Source organism: Megascapheus bottae, chromosome 8 (assembly GCF_031878675.1).
Source record: "Megascapheus bottae isolate mThoBot1 chromosome 8, mThoBot2.hap1, whole genome shotgun sequence".
NCBI lineage: Eukaryota > Metazoa > Chordata > Mammalia > Rodentia > Geomyidae > Megascapheus > Megascapheus bottae.
This window is the reverse complement of record NC_143516.1, coordinates 31491718-31517683: the sequence shown is the minus strand read 5'-3', so window position 1 is coordinate 31517683 and position 25966 is coordinate 31491718. Positions and strand designations below refer to the sequence as shown.

The window sequence follows — 25966 nt, the reverse complement described above, 5'->3', positions numbered from 1 at the left end:
TGCTTACTCAGATGGAATTGCTTAATATTTGAGGATTGTGAAAAGTTCCAGAAACTATCTAAAATGAATGTCAAGGCCTCAGTGCATTTCATTTTAATTGAAGAGTATGCTTTCCTCATGTAACATTTGAAACTTACCATAACTTCTGCAGAAAAATAACTGCAACATTGGTTAGTTAAAACATTTTGAATAAAAATTTTTTTTGCCAGTCCTGGGCTTGAGCTCAGGGCCTGAGCCCTGTCCTTGGACTTTCTCAAGGCTGGAGCTCTACCACTTGAGCCTCAGCACCACTTCTGGCTTTTTTCTATGTATGTGGTACCGAGGAATCGAACCCGGGTCTTCATGCATGCTAGGCAAGCACTTTAACCACTAGGCCAAACTCCCAGTCCTTGAATAAAAATTTTTATGAAGAACTATATTCCTAATCAGCTTTGGAAGCCAATGAAACTATTTGCAAGCATGTTAAAATTTATCCAGAATCATCCCAGCATTTTCCGCAATGTCAAAGACAGAGGAAAAAGTGACTGTGTTCTGTAAGATATCCAGGTTGACATTCAGAAGGTCAAAGTGCTCTTTGATCTTGGCACCTAGAATCCAAATTCTTCAAATAAGTTTAGGGAATTTAGTAAAATGTGAACAGAAACCTTTACTAGAGAAGTATATTAAATCATTGCAAAATTGTTGAATCATTTCATGTAATCTTTTTTGTAAATACTGGGAATGGGCTCATTTATTGTCACTTAGGGATTAAAAATATATTTACCTTTTTGGATGAAGATAAGAACCAAGATAAAATGTTTAAACACACCCGAAACAGAATTTATACCAATTGATATATTAGTGTAAATTTGGCAACATTTCTGGCTTGTTAAATGATTGATACTTCATGTATAATTGGAGAAGCTACGGCAGCAATTTTCTGTAATAGCTTACAAGCTGCATCTAATTTCTCCTTGGGGGAGAATTTTAATTGTATATTACTCCCCAAATATGGACAAATTTGGCTGCCAGCTCTTTTTTCAATCCGGTATTCGTCTTTCTAGCAAGCTTGCAGTTTTACATCTATTTTTGAAGATAAAACAAAATCTTTTGATAGTTTCTCAACCAAGATTAACAACTTAGTTAGGAAAAATTTGTAGTAAACATAAAACCAAATCTCTTTGGTAGAATTCTCTGAGTTCAGCCATGTTTGCAATCATAATTATTCAATAAAGTGTTACTGAGAAGCTGCTATTCTGCTGTGTTAGACACCTTGGTGAATAGGCCTGTGTATAGCCTGTGGAACATGGTCAAAACAGCTTTGGATCTCTTGAGTTTGCATTATGTTTACAATACCACTTTATACAAGCCTTGACATGTATACACTGTTTAGAAGCTTCCAGCACCTTTTGATTCTCAAGAAATAAAAAAAAAACTTTGAAGCTGAAATCTAGAGCCCTTGGAACGTCTCTAAATTTCATTATGTTACAAGGATTATGTTTACTGTTAGATGTTTTTCTCATCTTTCCCTCTCTTTTTTCCCTCCCCACTTCTTTCTTTTTATCCCTTCCTACCTTTTCTTCTTCCCTTCCATCAATTTTTCTTGCTTTTGTATGAACAATTGTAGTTCAGCCAGGCACTGGTGACTCAACTCAGGAGGCTGAGATCTGAGGATCACAGTTTGAAGCCAGACAGGGCAGGAAAGTCCTGAGACTCATTATCTCCCGATAATCACAAAAAGTGTCAGAAGTGGATGCATGAATCAAGTGGTAGAGTAGTAGCCTTGAGCAAAAGAAGTTCAGGGACAGTGCCTGGGCTCAGAGTTCAAGCCCCAGGAGAGGTAACCATAACAAAAACCCCAAAACTTCATCTCCCAGAAGTTATCAGGAAATGAAACAATCAAACAGAAAACAAAATAAAATCATAGAAAGTTCAGATTTTATTAACAAGAAAATTAGGAGGTTACATAATCAAGTAATTCTTTATTTTGAGGGGGGGTGAGGTTGGTTACAGCTACAAACTATGGAATTTTCTTGGAATGATAAAACTATCACTCACCTCAATAAATGTATTCCCTGTATTCCTAATTTCATCCTAACCTTCTTCAATTAGTCCTCATTTCATGGTCTTGTTCTAGGCTCCTATATATGACCTCATTCCATTTGTTTTTATTTAATTGTTTTTTGGCCTTCACTTTGATTCTCTTCCTCCCCTACTCACCGTGTTTTCCTCTGTGTGGAACTTGGAATCGCCTGGTTCTAGACCATAGCGTCTCAAACCATGGTCCCCCAAAGCACATTACCATCTTATTAAATGTCAGGGTCTGATTTGGAATGTTGGATGGAAGCACAGGATGTTGCATTTGAATGCAGAAGATACTGATGCCTCTGGTTTTGGGAGCATACACTGAGCAGAAAGGCTCACCGTGGCTCGTGTATGGCTTATCACTATTTCCTGAAGACCAATCTTGACCCCCTCTAATTCTACCAAACCCTACTGCTTGGTTACAAACTGTGATTCTGAAGATCTTCTCCCACTCTGTAGGCTTCCTAATTAGTTTACTAGCTATGTCCTTTGCCATACAAAAGCTCTGCAGTTTAATGCAGTCCCACTTATCCAGCCTTTCTCTGATTTGTTGTGATTCTTGGTCCTTATTAAGAAAGTTTCGACCTGTGCCAAGGAGGTCTAGTGTATCTCCTATTCCTTCTTCTAAAGTTTTCAGAGTGTCGGCTTTTACCTCCAGGTCTTTGATCCATTTGGAGTTAATTCTAGTACAGGGTGACAAAGAAGGATCCAACTTTAGTTTTCTGCAGGTGCTTAACCAGTTCTGCCAGCACCACTTGTTGAAGAGGCTATCTTTCTTCCATTCTATTTTTTTTTGGCTCCCTTGTCAAAGATTAGGTGGCCATAGGTCTGTGGTTTAATATCTGGGTTCTCAGTTTTATTCCATTGGTCTTCAGGACTGTTCTTGTGCCAGTACCAAGCTGTTTTGATAATTATAGCTCTGTAATAGGGTCTAAAGTTTGGTATTGAAATTCCTCCAGCGCTATTCTTTCTGCTAAGAAGTGTTTGTGCTATACGGGGTCTTTTATTATTCCATATGAAATTTTGGATTGCCTCTTCTATTTCCTTAAAGAATGACATTGGGATATTGGTGGGTATTGCGTTGAATTTGTAGATAGTCCTTGGCAAGACTGTCATTTTCACAATGTTGATTCTTCCAATCCAGGAGCATGGGAGGTTTTTCCATTTCCTCAGTTCTGCTTTAATTTCCTTTTTCAAGGATTTAAAGTTTTCATCAAAAAGGAGTTGCTTTCCTGATTGTTGCCTCATTCCTTTCACTGTTAGCATAGAGGAAGGCAGTTGATTTTTGAGGGTTAATTTTATACCCTACTACCCTTCCAAAGTTTTGAATCAGCTTGCCAACCATACAACAGACAAAGGCCTCATATCTAAAATATATCAACAGCTCAAAAAATTGAATCAATCCAAAACTAATCTACAAAGTAACAACCATCCCATTAAAAGATGGGCCAAAGACTTAAAGAGAGACTTCTCTGAAGAAGAAACAAAAATGGCCTATAGACACATGAAGAAATGCTCAACATCTCTGGTCATAAAAGAAATGCAAATCAAAACAACTCTAAGATTCCACCTCACTCCAGTTAGAATGGCCAGGATCAGGAAAACTAATAACAACAGATGCTGGAGGGGATGTGGCCAGGAGGGGTCACTATTACACTGTTGGTGGGAGTGCAAACTCATTCAACCACTATGGAAAGCAGTATGGCAGTGCCTCAAAAGACTAAACATAAACCTCCCCTATAACCCAGCAATTCCACTACTTGGCATTTACTCAATCATCCAGAAACAAGGACATACTAAATCCACCAGGACAACAATGTTCATTGCAGCACTATTTACCATAGCAAAGATATGGAACCAACCTAGATGTCCCTCAGTTGATGAGTGCATCAACAAGGTGTGTTATTTGTCCACAATGGAATTCTATGCTGCTGTTAGAAAGAATGACATTGCCCCATTTGTTAGGAAATGGAAAGACTTAGAAAAGATCATATTAAGTGAAGTAAGCCAGACTCAAAGGAACTTAGGCTCATGGTTTCCCTCATTTGTCATAATCAGTAGAAACCTTGGGCTCTCCTAGCAGAGATTTGCAATAGAGCAAAACCTTGATACAAAAGGCCATATAGTAGGACGTTAAATGAAAGGATCTCTAGGATATAGAAACATAAGCCATATAATGAATGATTGTTGTTCTTAAGGTACTATGTTATCTCTCATTTCTTTTACTGTCCCTTGGTTATCTCATATTGTTACAGTATCTCACTTTGTTACCTGATATATTGGATATATTTGTATTTGGTTATTTGAAATTGGATAAGGAATGGGGAAAACAAGATGAGGGGTGGTGGGGGGAGGGAAATGGGGACCAAGACATGTGAAAGGGTATCAATGTATGGGAATTAATGCACCATCTATCTGGCAAATATCATGTAACCCTTCTATTAATTACAATAAAAATATATGAGAAAAAAACAAACTGTGAATCTGCATATGGGAACATCTGTCGGATGTACATCTAATGCTTATAAAAACGCAAGTGGAACCACTTTATATCACTTTGAAGGGGCAGAAAAAGGACAGCCTTTGAAGTCTAAGCTTCATTAAGAGTTCCAGCTTTTATGACTCTTATGCAAATATACTGAAGTTCTTTAGCTACTAGACATATATCTTAGAAATCAAATAAATTGCTATTCATTTAAAATCTGCTGATAGACGGCTGAAATCCTGTGCCTGGCCATTCTATTAGTCATGAATAATAGAGTCAAGAAGAACTGGAAATGTTGAAAGTTACACTCACTGAAAAAAAGTGGAGAAACTGAAGTAAGAGAAACTGGTAAATGTTTATAAAATGCCTGAGCCTGAGCCAGGCTAACTCCTGTAATCCTAGCTACTCAGGAGGCTGAGATTTGAGAATCAAAGTTCAAAGCCAGCCCGGAAACTAAAGAATTGGAGCCTCATCTCCAATTAGTCACTAGAAAATGAGAAGTGGGGCTGTGGCTCAAGGGGTAGGGTGGTAGCTTTGAGCTGAAGAGCTCGGGGACAGTGCCCAGACCCAGGGTTCAGGCCCCATGACCCACCAAAGGAAAAAAAAATCCTGTGCCTGTTCGTTTTTTTGTTGACAGTCCTATGAGAAAGATTTGCATCTTCCTTTTACTTTTTTAGAACTACCTCAATGAAGTAAGGAATAATAATGCTGTTTCTGTGATTCTAAAAGTTATTTTCTTATACTGTGGTGTCAAGTATAAACATCCAGAATTTAAAACATGACTTCAACTTGATATGGTCAGCTGCACTTAGGAGAGTACTTTTGGTACTAGCATATTTTTTACTTCTTATTTAAGTGAGGGGTTGATTGTTTTTGTTTTCTGTTATCATACTGCAGTGTGGCCATTTGTGTGTCAATTCAGATACTAAAATCTTGTGAATCTGAAAATATTTCATATATCACTGTCCTTATTTATGGGACCTTGTGATCACATTTGTATATTTTAATGCAACAAAAGAGGACATGCAATTTAGGGGAAAAATATTTTCATTGACCATCACAGAACATTTCATTTACATGTAAGAGACAGAAGTGCAGTCCAGGCTTTAATTCTGCAGCACTTGCTACAGTTATTTCATCAGGAGCAGATTGCATTGTATATATGTTACTCTCTGACCTAAGGAGCTCCTTCCAGGACTGCCATTTATTTGCTAGATATTAAGTTTGCAAGAAAGCAATATAAACCAGCTTTCAACCATTAGCTGGGGAGAAAAAGCTCTGTGTTTTACATCAGTGAATTTGGAAAGGGCAATATATTAAGTTACCTGTGTGTGCAGTGATTATACAATTGTTCTGTGTCTTTTTATGTAGTGATCAATTGAGAAGGCTGTAAAAGCTTATTTGAATTTATGGCTGTTGCCTGGCCCTTCTCTGGCTTTCTATCAAGCAAAGCGAACAGGGTGAATTCACCCATGTGAACTTGCTGTTTGACAGCTTACTGGGGCTAGCAGTCATGGTTGCATGTTCTCAGTCATTCCATTTGGAAATGCTTATTAACAAGATGGCCTAGGCTTAACTGTCCTCCAGGAACTTCTTCCTAATCAATGCATCTCTGTCTGATGTCTTTAGATCTCCACAGCCTGCAGACTAGGAAATGTTCAGCCGGCAGATTCTGAGTCAACAGCACAGTAATTTGCAATGAGGTTCTGAACATGCCAGGTGAAAGGGTTGGCCTCCAGGGCTGTTTCTCCTAGACAGCTAAAAGTTATTCAGCAAATTAGTCTAAAGTATTGATTTTTTTTCTTTTTTTTCCCATTCTCATCTTATTCTAAAAAGGTTATCAGCTTCAGAAAACAAATGTCTTATTTTACCCAAGAGAGGATAATATTAGTGTTTCATATAAAAATAATCACATAAATAACTTTGTCATTTTTGTTGCTGGAAGCAAGAAGTACTTATATGCTTCCATTCACTGGGTCATTTTCTTGAGATGTGAGACTGAGTCAACTGAGCAAATAGGATGTTATAGCCCCTATAGCCTAATATATGGAAAGGTCACTATTCAATTCCAAAACAACCAGTGGAATTATGAAGTGTGCTTATAGAAGTATCTATTTGACACTCTTCTGATCAAGACATTAAGGTTTCTGAATTAAAAGGATGAGTTAAACTCAGCTTCGAAATAAGTTAAAACATCTTCTTCCCTCAAAGAGCAGTTTTCTGCTGTTTAAAATCTGTGATCTAACTCATCACACTTGTATTACAGGTATTTACTACCACAATGGACCTGTTAAGATGTATATTGTATGTACAATTTTGACTTTCCCATAAGAGTAATCTAGAATGGTTTAGGAAAGGAGAATACTTGTGATTTACTATAAGGTCACCTCTTTTTCCTTTTAAACTTTCACTACCTGTCTCATTTCAGAAAGATTTGTCATGAGAAGTAAAGAATTCAGAGTTTCCAATGGTCTGGCTCAAGAAGAGGGAATAATCTCATTTACTGTGCTACATGGCATTACAAATCAGCAAAGATAATACCCAGGTGACTCTAATCTGGTACTAATTCTGGCAATAAAAAACTAATGCTTCCCTGGTCAACCTTTAGAAGTATTAGGGATAAAAAGAGACTTTTACCAGGGTACTGTGAGTTCCTCTGGAGAGACATGACTCTGGGAATTTAGAGAATCTCTCTTCAGGTGAGCATTGAGAGTTTTAAATGACCACAAACGGAATCCACAAGAGCTGGCTGCTATAGTGGGGATCATTACCCACCAAAGGCCCATCGTTTAAAACTTGAAAGAACCTTTGAGAGTTGATGGGAGGTCTTTATGTCATTGGGTATATGACCTGGAAGATGATGTTGGGTCCGAGCCCATTCTCAACTTTTCTGCTTGCTTCCTGGACATCACAAGATAAGTACCTTTACTCCACCACACATTTCCTGCCATGAAGTAGTGTCTCTCCAACAAACCCAAAGCCAGAGGTACTAAGAGACCACAGACTGAAACTTTGGAATATGTGAGGCAAAATACATGGTTTCTCTCTATAACACACAAGGATTTATGAAAATGATGGGTAGTATGTGCTTATTAATTTATTTTACACTTCTACTCAACTGCTGATATTAGTTCTGTGCTCCACAGGCATATATAATAAACTTGAAAACAAGAGCTTTAAAATGTTTGTAAAAAGTAGCCTTGACCATATAGAATGACATTAAATGAAAGGACCTCCAGGATATAGAAACAAAAGCCATATAATGAGTGATTGTTGTCTTTAATGTACTGTGATATCTCTCATCTCTTTTGCTGTCACTTGGTTATCTCATATTGTTACAGTATTTCACCTGGTTATCTGATATATTGTATATATGCATATTTGGTTATTTGAAGTCAGATAGGGAAGGGAGGAAAATAAGATGAGGCGTGGGGGTGGGGGGAGGGAAATGGGGACCAAGACATGAGAAAGGGTATCAATGTATGTGAAGTAATGCACCTTCTATCTGGTGAATATAATGTAACCCTTCTATTAATTACAATAAAAATATATGAGAAAAGTAGCCTTGAGCTGAATAGCTCAGGGACAACACCCAGGCCCAGGGGTAGGGTGGTAGCGTTGAGCTGGCCTGCTCAGTGATAGCACCCAGGCAGAGTCAAGTCCCATGATCCACACACAAAAAAGTATTCCCTTATATTCATCTTCATGGAATCAAAAATTATAGTTACTGCCGAATAAACCAGATCATGATTATTTTCTGCACCCTGAAACTTCATTAAGTTAGAGTTGCCATGTGGGTGACTATTTATAATTCTGGGCCAAATATATATATATATATATATATACATATATGCACATTATAGAAACATATATAATGAATATATATTCCAAATATACATGTCTGATGTCTGATATATACAGATAGATATAGATACATAGATAAAATTTATATATCTACGTATCAGACATATTTTCAGTGTATTTGGGAAGCAGCAATGTGCTGAAGACACATTGGTGAAGTCAAGAATAATGTGAAATGAATGTAGTGAGGCCAGGAGTAGCTCGTTATGTAAACTTAGCTGTCCTAAGAAGTGGTAAACACTGCAGGGCTCTAAGCAAGGCAGAGAGTATGGTATTGATAAGTGCCTTCCACAGGCCCCTCTGTGAAAGACTGTGCTTCTTATTGACATTAGCTGGTAATGGTCATGAAGAAGCAGAGATAGCAGTGTTGAGATTCGTTATAAAACATATAAGTAACCTAAAGTTGAGTTTGGCCAAGAGAATCAATTCTATCTTGGTTTGCATGTGGCAAAACCTGTGCTGTTTCCTGGCATATTTTTTCTTGTAAAGAAGTTGGAGGATGCTTACATTCTCAAAGAGAGATAAAAACATATTGTTTTGTTGGTTGTGTGATTGGATAAGCCACAAAGTACAAGTGCAGCAACTCTTAAAAAAGAGTAACATGTATAAATGTGATGCTATATAAAAATTCTCCAGAGCAATATAAATGACTCAGAAATTCAAGCCATTAGGTATACAAAGATTTTGGAATGTTATCCAGAGACACCATATGAAGTTTTGTAGGTGGGAGTGAACAAGTTATTTTCGTTGTAGCGGAGGCTTTTGTGGGGGGGATTGTGATTTTGGTATCTCAAACCTTGGAACATGAACTTCTCAAATGTTTCAAGGGTCTAAGGGTTTTCTTCTTTTGGAGAGAAGTGTAGAGCAATAACTTATTATAAAATAGATGCTTAGGGCTGGGTTCAGATTCGGAGTGCTGAGGAAATACAGCTTTAGGGTAAAGTCAACTTTTTTCCTCATGTGTGATTTAGGGGACTGGCAATAACATTTGTTATAGCATGGTTGTCTGGGATACAGTCTATTCCTATCAGGGCTGTGACTCAACCTTTCAACTAGTAAATGGTATTCTGGATGGATGATGTCATAAAAAATAAAGCTTTACCAGGCTTTCACACACAGTGAGAACAAAGGAGGAAGCTCTTAGGAGAACAAAAGAAAGACACAATGCTTATGCATATCTGATCATACAAAAAAATATTTATCCAAATGAACTCCAGCAAAGGAAAACAAGAGGGTTTCCCCCTTTTTTGGATGTTTCCATTTTATTTTGTTTATGTTGTGTTTGTTCATTTATATGTCTTCGGGAATTTAAGGGAGTGGCACTCACTAGATCCTGTATTAAAAATTGAACTGTACAACCCCTTGGTGGGGGATGGGAGGGGAAACGTGGGGGAGAGAGAGGGAACCAGTGACATTGTCCACAAGGAAATGTACGCTTTACTTGACTTATGCAACTGTACATCACCTTTATAATAACAATTAAACACTTAAAAAATATCAGGACTTCGCCTGGATTTTGTGGGGATTCAAGAGTTCTCAGTCCTTTCTGTCATATGTTGATCAACAGAAACTGGTGCAAAGTACTCCTTTTTCCTTTTTCATCATTAGGCTCTTGGCTGAAATGTTTTTCCTATTCCTGAAGGGTTTACATTTCTTTGGTAAAACTGTATGTGTGGGATTTTGAGAAATGCTTTAGAACGAAATGCTATCTATCAATCTAAAACACTACCAAGAGAGTTATTTGTTATTCACCTATTCCTCCCACCTCTCTCACCTCTTTGCTTCCTAACGCATTTTTCTTCTATTTCCATTTTTCTTCTCTCCACAGCAGAGAAAGGCTGCCCACAGCTTCTCCCCAGAGCCATTCCTCAGACCAGTCTTAGAGAGGACTTAATGTCTTCAATGTCTCCCCTGACAGACACTAGAATATGTTTTTTAACTCCAGCATTACTGAGTTTTGCCACCGATTATCTACCCTTTCCCTGCTCCAAGTAAATATTCTTATCAATGTTGAGTAGATTGATGAAGGGCACATTGCTATAGCTGTTTTTTACTTTTTCTCTCCTCATCTTTTCATTGTTTGCTTTTTGTTTGAAGCAGAAACATTACCTTACTGGACATATTTTTTAGGAGGAATACTGCTATCTACTCAGATGATTTAATTTGGCAGATAGCCAATTTTGTCTGGATCAGCATGTTATTGAAGTTCAAACAGCTTAACCAGGATGAGGGTGCACCTGTCTCAATGATTCGGCCATTGCAATTCATACAAAATAAAATAAATTCTACTGAATGGCTCCACTTGGCCCCCAGTATATGTCTCTGCCCTTCATGGACAGCATGAAAAACATTCACATCAGGCTCATCTCTTGTGGGTAGAGTATTTGGATGATGGAAAAGAAAGTATCTTAAGGCTTTGGCTCAGTCCCACAGCAATTCTTGTCTTCCAGTGCTATCCTGATCAAATTCTTTATGCAGTCAATAGTGTTAGGAGAGTTTCATTGATTGAAGCTCTGACCTGATTATGAGAATCAAAAAGCTTAGGTGATTATCTAAAGCCTATAGGAACTTAATCACATTGCTTTAGTTATGGAAATAAGCCAGGATTCCACAATCAGCTTTTCCTAAGATCTCTGCAGATCTAGGGTTGAAAGAGGATAATGTGTTTCTTCTTTTTCAAAAATCAGACTTTTCTTTTAGAGCAGGCCATAATGAGTGTGTTTGGGGGAGTTTATACCGCATGTAAAGGGAGGGGTCTTGTGTCAGGGGATCATTCAGAATTTTTCAACGTTGTGGCTAGATTGAGTATGATTAAGAATCTAAATTGTCTGTGCTATTTCCATATAAGTAATAAGTTATTTTAGAAAGAGCTAGGTTCACTTTTCAGAAGTTTTCCAAGCTTTTAGTTAATGTGAACCCAACCTTGGTCAGAGGCTTTATTCCTTTTTGCTCTTCTTTAAGGTCACCTTTGGTCCTGGATTTCACACCCACCTCATCTACTTAGGGTCACTTTGATGCTGCTTCTACAATTGATTACATGTTATTTCTGGTGCCCCAGTAGTTGAGGTAAATAGTTTGACTCATCTCCAGTCTTTATTTGGCCCCTCTCTGAGCAGTTTCCCAAGCATTCCTTCATTCAATAAATATGTAAGCATTTTTTCTTTCCCTCACTAATCCTTCGGCTGTATAAGCTCCTATCCTGTCTAACTTATTTCACTTTTCTCTGTTCAAATATTTGAAACCTACTTCCTGTTTAGTCACTCTCTGTCTTTTGTCATGTCTCAATACTGATTTCTATTCCATTATAGATTCTGTGTAGGTTAAAATAATTAGAACTTTTTGTCCTTCTCCACAGCATGGAATGCCAGAATTGTACATCCTCATATATTATTCCTGATATTCTTGGTTTCTTTAGTAATGTTGTTAAAGAAAAAACGATTATTTTTATAGGCAGCAAGGCATATTTTATTCAGGGGAAGTGCTACAATGGTGTTCTGATGTCTAAGAAAGCTAAATTAGGTTTAATCCTAAACAAAATGGAAAAAATGGGAGGATTTAGCCAAAAAAGTCTGAAGTCAGTGGATAGAAAGTTACTAGTAGGAAACCCCAGTGCAAGAGAGATTCTGGCTAAATCTATTTGAGAGAATTTTTACTGAGGCAGTCTGGGTGAAAAGATTTCATTTGATCAGTGTGAGGAAATTTCATGGGCTGTGGACAGATAGGAGATACCAAGGATGGGAGAATTCAACACCTGACTCAGCCGGTTCCTGAGCAAGGTGGCTGTGCCTAAAGACAGGGCATATGGCAAAACGAGAAGGGAGAGGAGCCTGGCTGAAGTATGGTTAAAGAGAGAGGTTTTTTTCTTTTTTCTTTTTTGTCAGTGGACTATCTTGCTTTTCCTCTGCTCTCTGTAATATTCTACTTTTGGGTTCTGAGGGCCACATTTCAACTGCTATGTCTTTATTCCAGGTCCCCATATACTCTCCCTTAGACAGTCTTAGCTAACTATCTTGTACTGTCCTCTTAAATTCTGTCCTTTTGGAGAAAGATCCATGTCAAATGTCAGTGGTAATTACTAGAGCTTTTGAAACAGGGGATATATAGATACACAATACCACATACAAACATTACGTAAAACCATATATATAAGTATATATGTATAAACCCATATATACAAAGACACACATGCCTACAAAACCATATGTATATGATTCTATATAAATATAAGTTTATATAAATATTTATCCCCCACTGATAAAACTTGAATAATTACCACTGCCTGTAGCCTAACTTTAAAATCTCTTTTCCGTTACAAGGAACAAGCCAGACCTCATTTTGCTGCTTTACCTACTCTTGCCTTCTGAGGAGAATTATTTAAGATCACTATGTTATTAGGTGGGTGATATTCTTAGATCACAACACCATTGCAAATGCAGTGAAATGATAGTCAATGTCCTGCTAAATAATTCATATTTTGTAGAGGAGCTGAGAGAGGCAGGCAAGCGAGGTTGGAAGGAAGGTGAAAGAGAGAAGCAGATGAGGGAGATGGGCAGGTGAGGGAGGTGGGCAGGTGAGGGAAGTTGGCAGGTGAGGGAGGCAGGTAGGTTATGGGAGAAGGGCTGTATAAGGCCAAGTCATGTGGAACCTAAGATGTTGCATTAGAGAATTTACTGATCCTGTTCATTAAGGACCAATGAGTGGGTTTAAAAAGCACATGTTTAGATATGGAAGAGATTATGTATCTGTCTCTTTAAGGAGGAGAGGATTTGACAATACCTATACACAACCACTACTACACATTACAACACAGATAAACAGAAGGGTGAGGATAGTGCTATATCTGGAAGTGCTGGACCTCGGGGAGCTGGGTCTTAGGAGGTGGTCACTGGTACTTTGGAGACCTGTGTGCATAAAGGAGTCTGTGGAATCCTGGACTCTTCCTATTTCTATCATTGCTTTCCAGCCATACAGTGAATGTATTTGGGGTTTTTTTTGGTTGTTGATGTTTGTTTATTCTCTCACATGATTCATATTGTATTGGCACAATACAGTCCCAAAGCAATGGGGCCAAACACACATGAATGTGATTGAGTTAAATGAACCTTTCTCATAAGTTGATTATCTCAAATATTTACTTCCAGTGCTGGAAAGCTGTCTACATCAGATCATCTGATGGGGAGAATCATGTGCCAAAGGATGGGGTGCCAGGTAAAAAATTTCCATGGATATAACAAAAGATACCTCAATTGTGGCATAAGAGGAAAAGAGAGAGTAAATTGGAAGAAAATTCATATCAGGATGGGCAATGCTACTCAGAGAGCTCTGACTCGTACACAAGAATGGTGAAATGAGCCCTGGTAGATAGTTCACAGTGAGAATGTGGAGCAACAGTTGAATACAGTGGGAGGTAGAGAGTAAGGATAGATGGGCAGAAGGATTATTTGGCAGTGTTGAAGATCAGAGAGGATGGGAAGCTATCAATTTATAATGATGCCAATAAAAATCTATTGTGAATTAGCAATTGGCCAATCTTAATAGAATAATATAGGGGCAACTATTTGTGAGGCAGTACAGGCATGTAGTTTTGTCATGTGAAGAGGTCAAAAGTCAAAGGTTTTGACAAATGCCATTTTGGAGCCTTTCATCACAGGGCCTAAGGTTGGCTGCAGAGAGAATTAACTTTCACCGATTCAGAATTATGATCAGTACACAAAGCATCAGCCTATCATGTTAATACTCTTCAGTGGTTCCTAATTGCTTTTCATGTTAATGCAATCTATTGGTAATCAGCTTTAATGCCTTCCAACTGTTAGCTCTCTTTCATCCAACAGTTGTCTAAGGCTTGAAAGGGGAACTCTCAGGCAGAAATGAAATGAATAATAAAAACCACAGTTTATGGAAGCAGCCAGCCTGCCTAAATCTGCATTTCTCCTTTTGTTCCACTGAATGTATTTCATCATCTTCAATCTTCCTTCATTCTCTTCTGTCTTGTATCCTTTTGTTGTTCATGTATACAACCAACGAATACTTGTTCAGTACGTGAACACTACTAAAAAGCTCTATGACATGACTTGAATCTGGCATCTTTTAGTATTTAGTATCAGGGAAGACTTTTGGGAACAATATTTGTTTTTGTAACATTTTGGGAGCAATTAGATACATCTGGTCTTCTTCAGAGATTGAAGTAGGGTGGCTAAGTCCAACATGCCAGCACCTGGCCAGGTGCTGGGGGGCTGTAGGCTTAGACATCTTGGCACCACCTGGGAGATAGAGGGAATTCTGCACCCAGTGATGAACAGCATAGAGGTGAGAAAGGCTATTCTTTGAATACAGGTGCCTAGCTAAAGGAAGGCTCTACTTACCAGAGATTAGCACCAGCAAAGCTATGAGTATAGAAATTTGGGGTTTGGCATCTTGTCCTCATGGTGGGGAAGGTGAAGCTCCTTTACCCAGTTGGTGGGTGGTGCCTGCATCTCTGGAGACAGGACCTAGGACTAGGAGTTCTCTGCAACCCTGCCCCCTGCCTGATGCTATTTATGCCTGGAAGAGCTTAGGCACCATGACACCATGCCACCTGTCTTCATGTTCAGGTCTTGTATCCTGTCTCCTGGCCATGTCCCAGTTCAGCTCTCCATCGGGAGCTGAATTGGCTTGTTGGTGTTCTGTTGTTTCTGTCATCTCGGGCCCTGTCTCCTAACTGTATTGAGTGTTTTCTGGATGAGATGAGAGGAGATTCCACCATACAGACACTGGCCTTTTAATAAAGAATCCAAGATTCAAACTCATAAAATGTGGCTTCTGGATATCATCAGTTAATCACAAGATAAGGGGTTGTTTCATGCAGGATGCCTCACAGGTTGAAACTTTCTTAATAAGGACCCAGAAACACAACAAATCAGAGAAAGTCTGGATAAGTGGGACTGCATTAAACTGCAGAGTTTCTGTATGGCAAAGGACATAGCTAGAAAATTAACTAGAAAGCCCACAGAGTGGAAGAAGATCTTCACTAATCATACAACAGACAAAAGCCTCATGTCTAAAATATATCAACAGTTCAAAAAATTGAATCACTCCAAAACTAATTTCCCAAGGAACAATCATCCCATTAAAAGATGGGGCAAAGATTTACAAAGAGTCATTTCTGAAGAAGAAATAAGAATGGCCTATAGACAAATGAAGAAATGCTTGACATCTCTGGCCATAAAAGAAATGCAAATCAAAACAACTCTAAGATTCCACCTCACTCCAGTTAGAATGGCCATGATCAAGAAATGTAATAACAACAGATGCTGGAGGGGATGTGGCCAGGAGGGATCACTACTACACTGTTGGTGGGAGTGCAAACTCTTTCAACCACTATGGAAAGCAGTATGGAAGTTCCTCAAAAGACTAAACATAAAGTTCCCCTATGACCCAGCAATTCCACTACTTGGCATTTACCCAATCATCCAGAAACAATGACATACTAAATCCACTAGCACAACAATGTTCATTGCAGCACTATTTACCATAGCAAAGATATAGAACCAACCCAGATGTCCCTCAGTTGATGAGTGTATCAACAAGATGTGGTATTTATACACAATGGAATTCTATGCCGTGGTCAGAAAGAATGACATTGCCCCATTTATAAGGAAATGGAAAGACTTAGAAAAAAATCATATTAAGTGAAATAAGCCAGACTCAAAGGAACATAGGCTCAATGGTTTCCCTCATTTGTCATAATCAGTAGAAACCTTGGTTGGGCTCTCCTAGCAGAGATTTACAATAGAACAAAACCTAGATACATAAGGCCATATAGTATGAAAGAACCTCCAGGATATTGAAACAAAAGCCATATAATGAGTGATTGTTGTCCTTAGCGTACGTACTATGTTTTTTCTCATCTCTTTTGCTGTCCCTTGGTTATCTCATGTTGTTACAGTGTTTCACCTTGTTATCTGATATATTGTATATATGCTTATTTGGTTATTTAAAATAGGATAGGGAAGGGGGGAACAAAATGAGGGGTGGGGTGGGGCATAGGAAATGGGGATCAAGACATGAGAAAGGATATCAATGTTTGTGAAGTAATGTACCTGAGAAAGGATATCAATGTTTGTGAAGTAATGCACTTTCTCTCTGGTGAATATAATGTAACCCTTCTATTAATTACAGTAAAAAAATATATGGAAAAAAAGATGCCTCACCCCAGTCAACTCCTTGATACCAACCAGGGCAAATGCCCTTATTTAGACGATGGCATTCCTTTGCACTTTAAATCTCTTATAATGTATGTACGGATTATGAGATATTGGTGTATGACATAAATTGCTATTAATTCTATACAGCATTTTCTTAATGTTTATTTGCTTGAGTTTAACTTCAGAAAGCATTCCTTCATTTATACCAGATTATATGAATCCTAGAGGGCAATGAATAACATATGGTATGTGTTCTAAACTGTTGGTTAAATGAGTGGATGAACTATGGTAACACATATCACAAGACTAACAGTAATGTTTCCAGAGAGTTAAGTGCTGGGCTGTGTTATAATCTGATGACCACAGCGGCCCTGTCACTACTGATGAATAAAGTTCCTGTTTAGTTCCCCGGAAACTTTTTCTGTGATAGGCTGGATGTATTTATCATGTCTCATTTGATTGCTGCCTTTTGTACTTCCCATCTCAAATGTCCTCTAGGCAAATTGCATCTGAAAAACTCATCTAAAGAATCAAAATTGGCACAAAATTTTCCTGCTAACCATTATAGTCACTGTTAAAAGACTTCATTCAGTTTTTCATTTATTTTGGCTCCTCATTCAGTAGGGTTCTCGAGTTCTGGGAGAAGCGGCATTGTGTGATGATGTGTTAACTATATTTTTATGTTGTAACAAATGTCTAGGATCTAGGAGATAGAGGTTTTTTTTCTGTATATATTAAAAATAAGGAAGTGTTTATTTTTATTTTTATTTTATTTTTTGCCAGTCCTGGGCTTGAGCTCAGGGCCTGAGCACTGTCCTTGGGCTTTCTCAAGGCTAGAGCTCTACCACTTGAGCCTCAGCACCACTTCCGGCCTTTTTCTATGTATGTGGTACTGAGGAATTGAACCCGGGTCTTTGTGCACGCTAAGCAAAGCACTCTACCACTAGGCCAAATTCCAGGCCCGCAAGCGTTTTATAAAAAGCAAAATCCCTCTAATATATACAAAGCCTTAGAACACACAAATGTCTCTTCCAAGATGCCTGTGTCTACAGCTTCAAGCATGTGTGTTTGTATGTGTGTGTGTGTTTGTGTGTTGGTACTGGAATCTCATGCTCTCACTTGTGTTTTTACTCAAAGCTGGTGCTCTATTATTGAAGTCATATCTGTACTTCTGAATTTTTGCTAGCTAATAGACCTAAACAATTCAAATATTTTTCTTTCTGGTCTGGCTATGAACTGTGGTCTTCAGATCCCAACCTCCTGACTAGCTAGGATTATAGGTATAAGTCATCAGCAGCTGGCTAGCATTGATATTTGAGTCTTTAACTAAACAAAAATATTACTCTTTAATTTTTTTTGCCAGTCATGGGGTCTGAACACAGGGACTGAGCACTGTCCTTAGACTTTCTCAAGGCTAGTGCTCTACCACTTGAGCCACAGCACCACTTCCAGCTTTTTGCTATGTATGTGGTACCAAGGAATCAAACTGGGTCTTCGTGCATGCTAGGCAAGCACTTTTACCACTAGGCCAAATCACGGCCCTACTCTTTAATTTTTGAGATCATCAACCCATGGATATAATCAATGAATCTGCCCAGGATGATACTTTTTTGAGAACTTTAATTGTTACATTAAATCTATGAGGTAAATATTATCTGTATATTGCAGATCTGGGAAAAGGTTCTGAGTAATCTGAAGCCCAAAGTATGTAATAATAACAGTGACTTAAGTTTATCAAGGAGTAGCACTTAAATCAATGACAATTCAAAGTCCAGTCCAGGCAGTTTTCATCATCTCACCCCAGCCCTTTTTATTTTCTTCAGATGAACTAGTTTCTGCTCAGGGAAAATTTTTTCTGATGGTCACCCAACAAGTACTAGAATTTGGTCCATATGCAAAGCTATAAAGCTGGTGTTCTTCCTGGCTGACTGACATTTTGTTGTTGTTGTTGTTTTGTTTTTCACTTTCTTTTTTCTTTTCTTTTTTTCTTTTCTTTTATTGTTGGAGTGATTACAGAGGGGTTGCAGTTACATTCATCATGTATAGGATATTTGTTCAACTGAGAGCTTTTCTCTCCACACACTCCTTGAGAGTGTACAGCTTCTCCATAACAGAGAAATTACTGGAGAAAACTGTATCCTGTCTTGTCCAATTAAAGACAAAAAGCACTGGGAACACTGTACAGGAGAGTGGTGAGTGTTAATAATACCTCTATTCTTTTACCACCATACTTTTGTCTGGCTTGTAGGCAAGTAAACATGATAAAGAACAGCAGGTAAAAGAAATCCTATTGCTGTTTACTGCCTTTGCTTTTTGCTTCCTTTTTTCCTTAGCTGGTGACAAGGTAATCACCTAATATACAATCCTAGGAGTGTTATGCCGACAGGCGCTGGCATTCCACCTCTGTTTTTATTTGAACTGTGTAGTTACCTCTTCAGTCAAATGCAGAGATGCTGTGTTAGATGCTGGGTGGAATTTTTTCAAAAGGAAATGAGAATAACTGCAACTACTACTTACTGTGGGTGGAAGGAAAAAAGAGGAAAAATCAAATAAAAAGTGAAAAAAATCAAGTTTCTTCCACATTGCTTAATAAAGGTGCTTCTAGCTGCCTTCCTTCTCTGCTCATTTAATGGCATTAAAGTAGCTGATGAAATAAAACCTATCTTCCCTTGGCCCTATGCTAATTATTCTTGTTAATTATTTTTTAATTATCTTTCTATCATTGCTTCTAGAACTACTATCATAATTTCCACTTCAGAGGCTCCAGACATGAAATACCTAGAAGCACAATATAAAGGATGGTAGCTGGGTTGAATGCTTTCAATGAAACACAGAAGGGAATAAAATCCAACCTATATTAACATGGGGGAGCCTCTCCAATGGCTTCAGCTAAATTATCAATTATGGCAACACATACACATTAAAAACCATTAATGAGTGGAGAGTTCATATTATCTACTTTAAATCTTTATAGTTAGAAAATGTCTGACAGTATGTTGGACAAAGCAAAGCCACATAGTCTGTTCAAGTGTTGAAACTTATATCCTGAGTAATTTACATGAAGACATATTTGTGGTTGAGGCTACCATGTAATAGCTATTTCATGATTGAATTAAGCTTAGTGCAACACCAGGCACTTTGGGAAGAGTTTTTATTACTCTAAAATTATTTATAATGTCAATAGCTGATTGAAGAATGTACAATGGGATGTTAAAAAAATTAAGGACCAGGTCGGGAGTTTGGCCTAGTGGTAGAGTGTTTGCCACACAAGCATGAAAACCTGGCTTCGATTATTTGGTACCACATATATAGGAAAAAGCCATAAGTGTGCTGTGGCTCAAGTGGTAGAGCTTTAGCCTTGAGAAAAGTCAAGGACAGTGCTCAGGCCTTGAGCCTAAGCCCAGGATTGGCAAAAAAATTAAGGTACCAAAAAGAGGTTTAGATTCTAGAGTAGAGGAGAGTGTCATGGCAAATCTCTATGAAGGAGATCTCTATAAATGAATAAAGAGTTTAGAGAGCATAGTGTGTGAAGCAAACCTGGGTCAAGCAGCAGACAGGTCGTCTGAATCAAGACTATGTGTGAAAACATTAGTAGGGCCAGTAAGCGGCAATATACACAGATACTTTGCATTATGCAGATGTCCCCTTTATATTGCATATATTGTTGTCTATTTGCTCTGGATAACTTTTTTCAGAGGTGTGAGCTCCTATTGTACTCAAGATATAGTTTTTCCTCAGGAAGCAGACGTGAGATGTCTAATGCTGGACCAGGCAAAGTATTAGACCTTCTGCGAAAAACTGAAAAGTAAAAAGACTGGATAGAGGCATGACACATGGTAGTAGAGTGAGATGAAATATAGTTCTACTCTTATATGAAATGAACAGATCTTATAGGCAGATTTGTGTGTCTATCAGAAAGATAGTTTTTGCATCACTTTATAAATGATATTTATAAATGATATTTATAAAGTTTTATGAAAATTCCTTCCTCAAAAATTGAATAAGGCAATAATTTCATTCTAGGTTTCAGTGGAGTGGCTCACACATAGAATGCCAGATACTCAGAACAGATTGAGAGACTGGTTAGAGTCCAGTCTAAGCAAAACAGATTAGCAATACTTCACTTCCAGTGGTGATTAATTTCTGTATTCCTGGCTAAATAGGAAATTCAGACAGGAGGTATAACCATCTGAGGAAAAACCGTGAGAACTCATCTGATGAACAAACCAAAGGAAAAAGGATGAAGTATGTGGCTTTATTCTAGGGCATTTACCTTGCTAGTGCAAGGCCCTGAATTCAAAACTCAGGATTACCAAATTGAATAAATTAACACAATAGTTAAATATAGGTCTGAAAAATCATGGAATGACCTAACTATTAAATATATTCCATAGGTGATAGATAAATTTGTTTGATGCCCTCTCCACTAATACTTTCTAAGAGAATTTGTATGGAGTCTGTCTTCATTCCATCAAAAAAAATAATAATGAACTAAGGGCAGAACCCTCCATGTCCATCTCCAAGTGTTAGGCATTCTCTTAGCTTTGAGAGTCTAAGCACAGAATCTGAACAATGTGTTCATGTAGAGAAATGATTGAACAGTGGAATCACATTCAATGGTTTCCAGGCGTGTTCATGTTCTAAAAATAAAGGAAAACCAACACCTGCATTGTCTTCCATGTGTTCCACCTCCCACACAAAGCAGGCCTTGCTGACAGAAGTGCTGTTCTTACTTTGGTAAGAGCATTACCCGCACGCCTGTTGCGTTTTCTATGCACTATTGTGTTTTCTTCTCTCTTTTCTATGAGATGGGTGACCCATGTGATCCTGATTTCTGCTCTTCGACGTAAGAGGGGCTCCACATCAGGGCTCCCCAACTTAGAGGATGTTGTAAATCATGGATACTAAAGCATGAAGACACAGTTTTTTTCTTTTATTTCCATGAAAGTTTTCTTTATTTCTTGGTTAGAGTTCATTTCAATATATGGGAATTTTGGGGGAGAAAATGTATTAGCTAAAAATAATTGCACTGGAAAGGGAATACTGGGTCAGACAGCTTGTATATTGGGGTGTGTGTGTGTGTGTGTGTGTGTGTGTGTATTACAACTTCCTGGAAACTGTAAAATCATTGCTAATGTCTATATTTATTTTATGATTCATTTATATCTTGTTATCACTCATCATAAAAATGAATATATAGTCAGGCTAGACCCTCAAATCACTTCATTTTCTGGCTCCCCTCAAAGTACTTCTTTACTTAATTGATTTAAATTTTGGAAGTAGAGTTACCTGGAAGTCCTGAATTAGAAGGATAACTGACACTTTGCTTAAAGGGCTAGAGAGTTTCCATTTAATTGGAGAGTTTAGTCCATTGATATTGAGAGTTAGGATTGAAAAATATTTACTAGTTCCTGCCATTTTTATTTTTATTTTTATTTTTTTTTCCTTTTTTGTTTTTTATTGTAATTAGTGAAAGGGTTACATGATATTTGCCAGGTAGAAGGTGCATTAATTCACATACACTGATACCCTTTCACATGTCTTGGTACCCATTTCCCTCCCCCCCACACCCCCCTCCTGTCTTGGTTTTTCCCCCCTTCCCTATCAAATTTCAAATAACCAAATACAAATAAATTCAATATATCAGATAACAAAGTGAGATACTATACCAATATGAGATAACCAAGGGAGTTCCTGCCATTTTTAAAAGCTTTCAATAGGACCTGTGGGTTGACAGTTCTTGTGGTACTTAGATGGTATGAGTTTTAGGTGCTATTTCTTTGTCAGTATTATGTTCGTACTGGTTTTCAATGTGTAGAACATCTTTGAGAATTTTTTGTAATGCTGGTTTGGTTGCTATGTAATGTTGCAATTTTTCCTTGGAATGGAATGTTTAGAAAGGGCTAGAGAAGTTTAGGCTCTGTGTGGCCTCAGCATAACTATGTTTCTCCTAGGCATACAGAGAACAAGGATGAAGGCTGGGCAGAATAATGTTCTTTGTTGTTGTCTGAGTATGGAATACTACTAGCCAGTTGAAGAAGCTTGAAGGGTATGGAAAGGAAAAGGTTATAGGAAATAGACCAGGTGGGGAATGCAGCTTATTTGATACCTTTTAGGCACTTAGACATAGGGAATGTCAACCTTCATTTGTATTCTTCACCTATGCTGTGTTAATATTAGAGAAGACATGGTCTCAGTTCTCCAGATGAGTAAATTGAGGTTAAAAGCTGTAAGTTCATTTCCCTGTGGCCAGTAAAAGGCAACTGCGAGTTAAAACTCTGAAACTTGGTAAGATGGAGTGATTTGAAAACTCGCAGACTTATATAATGAATTGTATAGAAGTCTGAAGAGAATAGCCATAAGGAAAAAAATCTTATCCTGGAAAGATGTATATAAGTCTAAAGGCCAGTAATCTAAGGTACATCACAATTGGTTCTGATTTTTAATTCAAAGGATGCCAGGGAAATATTTCTTAGAGCTTATTTCATTAATTATTTTATATATGGGAAAACACAGTTTTTATCCAAATGCAGAACACAAAACATGTCCTCCAAGTAAGAACAGGAAATTCAAAACTAAGCAAAGTAAAGCACTGTTCTTTGTTGTGGTTCTTCTCTGTCTCAGATTTATCTACTTGATGGCCATAGAGCAAATAATGGGCAGGATTGTCTTCAAGCTTCTTGCTGATTGACTTATTTCAGTCGAACATGTCATAGAAACAGCGGTTTGCAAGTTTCCTGTTTCCTGCTGAATTTGTTTTTCTAAGGTGTGAGTACCATTTATCCCCTTAAATTCACGAAGCCTTTTAATGTTCAAATTCATGTGTTAACAATATTAAGAAGGCAGGAACATGTGTTTTTTTTTTTTTTTGGTGTGTGTGTGTGTGTGTGTGTGTGTGTGTGTGTTGTTGGAGATCAAACCCAGAGATTGTGCATGCTAAGCAGGCTTCCTACCATTGAGACGTCAATGAGAGCAGTCTATGAGGATAGAAACTTAATTCAACCAAGATAGAGCCTTTGAAAAGTAGCTAGATTAGATTAGGTCATTAGGAGTCAACATAATGAAACCCTGGAGAGAGGGAGGGAGGAAGAGAAAGACTGAGAAACAGAAAAAGCACAGACAATGCATATGTGTTCCTACCATGTTGTGAAGAGCCCTTATCATAATCTGTGGCTTGAATTTCAATATTGTAAGCTTAATACTAAATAAACTATTTTTCTTTAAAAGTAATTTCTCTCTAGGAGTTGATTATAGTAATAAAAACTCATAGGAAGTGAAAATTGAGAGAAGTGAAAGGAATATCTTGACAGTTGCTTTATCTGAACCATTGTAGCTGACAGTCATGGTTCCAGTGTCTGACTTGTGCTGAGAGGAAAGACTGATTACCTGTGCCATCACAAAACTGATTGTTCACATTGCAGCAAAGGTCATGACAGCCAAGAACAAATACATGGGATGGCTTACTTATGGGATTAGTCTTCTGGACCTCCTAAATAAATAGAAACCAAATATAAATTAGTGACTTTCATTTTGTACTCGGGCATTGGAAAAACTGGAAGAAATGATTGTACAAGTAAGTGGGGACAAAGTTAAACAAGAGTAGGAAATAAAAATCATTGAGTGTTTGTGCCTCTAGGGCAGTAGTATTAAAAACAAAACATCCACAATGTGAATGACTGTAGAGAATTGTGACATATAAGAATTATGTATTAAAACATCTCATTCTTGCAGGAGAACAGAAAAATCTAGAACCTTTTATTAAGTAATGTGACCTAGTTGAAAGTGTTGTATATACACATGTACTCATGGATAATTTTAAAATGAAATTTGTAGGTTTAGAAGAATAAGTTAATGTCTTGTAGACATTTACTTATCTATCTAAGTCAAAGAAATATATGAAATGATAAGTAGAAACCAAATATGAAATTAGTGACTTTCATTTTGTCATGTTCATTTTTTTCTCTAGTGGATCATTCTAAAGTATCTCACTTGTAAAGAGACGAGAGAGATATGAAATTCTCATACTTATTAAATTCTACAAAACTGCATTTATGAAAGTACCATAATTATGATGGTATCAGACTGATGAGCTTCCCACATTACAGTGTATCCCAGGACTCTGGGCTCACTATCATACTATCATTCTTACACATCAGAATCTCAAAGTTCTGCAACTCCACCCACTAAGTTATCTTTATGTTCTGAAATCATTTCCTCCTTTGATCTCTACACTACATCATTGATTCAACTTATGATGGTTCTTCCTTTGCTTGCATTTTTGCATCATTATTTTCTATATTTTAGCACCTTCACTGCCTTCCATGCAGAAAACATATATTAATCACATACTCAATATGTGATTTTTATGTTCCCATCTCCACCTAAATAAAGTCTAGCAAATTATTCAGGACTTTCACATCTAAGAATTTATGAGCAGCAGCCTCATTTAGGAACAAGCCTTTTTGAATGCAGAACTATAAAAACATTGAAAGGTTCAAAGTTTGGATGATTATATTATAAATGTATTGATTGATTCATAAATATAAGTAGTAAATCAAGGGCAAACAAATATTTCAGTAAAAGTGAAATCTCTAAAGAAAAAGACAAGGAAAAAACAAATGCTTAGTCTCTTCAAAAAGAAAAAAAACTTAAAAACTTCTAAGTGAAGTACTTTATGATTGAATTTATCCATAAAAGGAATAGTTACATTTACCTGTAAGTTGAGAGTATAATCAAAGGCTGATGATGCAGCTTAGCTGTATAAAACTTGTCTAGCATATGTGAAGCTCGCAGTTCAATACTCAGCACTGCAAACAAACAAAAGAATAATATATGAATAGTAAACTAATGACTGCAAAATAAAGTTTGGAAAGAGTTGAGAGGGGCTAGAGATGTGGTTCAGTTGGCAGAATGTTAACCAGTGAGCAAGAGCAACTATAGTTCCCCAGTGGGGGGGGGGTGAGAAAAGAAAGTAGAAAAAAGTCTAGAAAGAGATAAAGAAATTATGGGAAGAGAGTGAAGTAACAATTTGGAGGAAATTGCATAAATTATCCTAGGAACACCCCACAGAGATCATGAAACTATGTCATAAACAAAATAGAATAACTTGAACTATTTTGACCCTAGTCTTACTTTAATGAATGTTTAGAACTAACCAGAGAAACAGGGCAATATTGACTCACATCTATAATCCTAGTTACACAGTAGACCGAGACCTGAGAAGCCTACCCTGGCAAACAAATCTTAGAGACTCTCATCTCAAGTAGCCAGCAAAACCTGGACATGGAGGCATGGATCAAGTGGTAGAGCACCAGGTAGCAATGAAAGAAGCCAAAAGAGACTTTGTGCCCCAGTATACTGGGGCTGGAAATCA

General features: G+C 37.6%; 1 long non-coding RNA gene across 1 annotated transcript; it reads right to left on the bottom strand.

Moving 5' to 3' along the window:
• Positions 1 to 9839: 9839 nt before the first annotated feature.
• On the bottom strand, positions 9840 to 25481 carry LOC150059734 (uncharacterized). The gene is made up of 3 exons (XR_016536402.1): positions 25307 to 25481; positions 23980 to 24082; positions 9840 to 10928 (listed from the first exon to the last, which is right to left on the bottom strand). It is a non-coding gene; the product is annotated as an uncharacterized LOC150059734 (long non-coding RNA).
• Positions 25482 to 25966: the final 485 nt, after the last annotated feature.